The following is an 804-nucleotide window of genomic DNA, read 5'->3' on the forward strand; positions in this document are numbered from 1 at the left end:
CGCCGGCGATCGGTGTCGGGGGCGCGCGACGGGCGTTGGGGCTCGGGGCGCAGCCCGATCCAGACGGGGGGAGGGGATCGAAGGGAGTGGGGAAGTGGGGGTGAACGTGGTGTGACTGGGTTAGGGTTTCGGGGATGGGAGATATGGGGAGTGGGGGTGGCCGATTGGGCCTACGGTTGGGCCGGCCAGGCGGCCTGGTGGCCCACTAGGCCGAAGCCCAGTGAGGGGGGGTGTTTCCTTTTCCTTTTATCTTTTGTTTTGTTCTCTGGCTTTATTCCTTTTCTTTTATTTATTTTAATTTTATTTCCCAAATTGTTTTAGTTTTTCAAAATATTTAATTAGCCCCTAAAATAGTAACATTAATTATACCACTGCCACAATAACTTTGGCACCTAGCTAAAATAGTTTATTATTTTATAAAATATAATAGGGTTATAGTTATTTGTTTTTGCTGCTGTTTTAATCACTATAGGGTATTTAGTTATTTTATAAAGATGTTGTTTCTCCACCAATATTATCCATGATTTATTTGTCACATTAAGAACATTTTAGTTTGACTTTAGAAAACTTTAATGGTTTTGACTTTAATTCAATTTTGAATTTGAATCGGTTTTGATCTAACACGAGATTAATAACAGTAATCATGGTGACGTGGCATCGTTAACAGAGGTTTACTGTAGCTTAATTATCCGGGCGTCACATAGCAGGCGGGGCTGGCTACGTGCGAGTGCGGCTAGCGAGGCGATGCAGCGGGCGGCGGCTCGGGCAACGTGGCCGCGGGGCGGGGCGGGCGACTTGGCGACG

Source organism: Triticum aestivum, chromosome 1D (assembly GCF_018294505.1).
Source record: "Triticum aestivum cultivar Chinese Spring chromosome 1D, IWGSC CS RefSeq v2.1, whole genome shotgun sequence".
NCBI classification, from domain to species: domain Eukaryota; kingdom Viridiplantae; phylum Streptophyta; class Magnoliopsida; order Poales; family Poaceae; genus Triticum; species Triticum aestivum.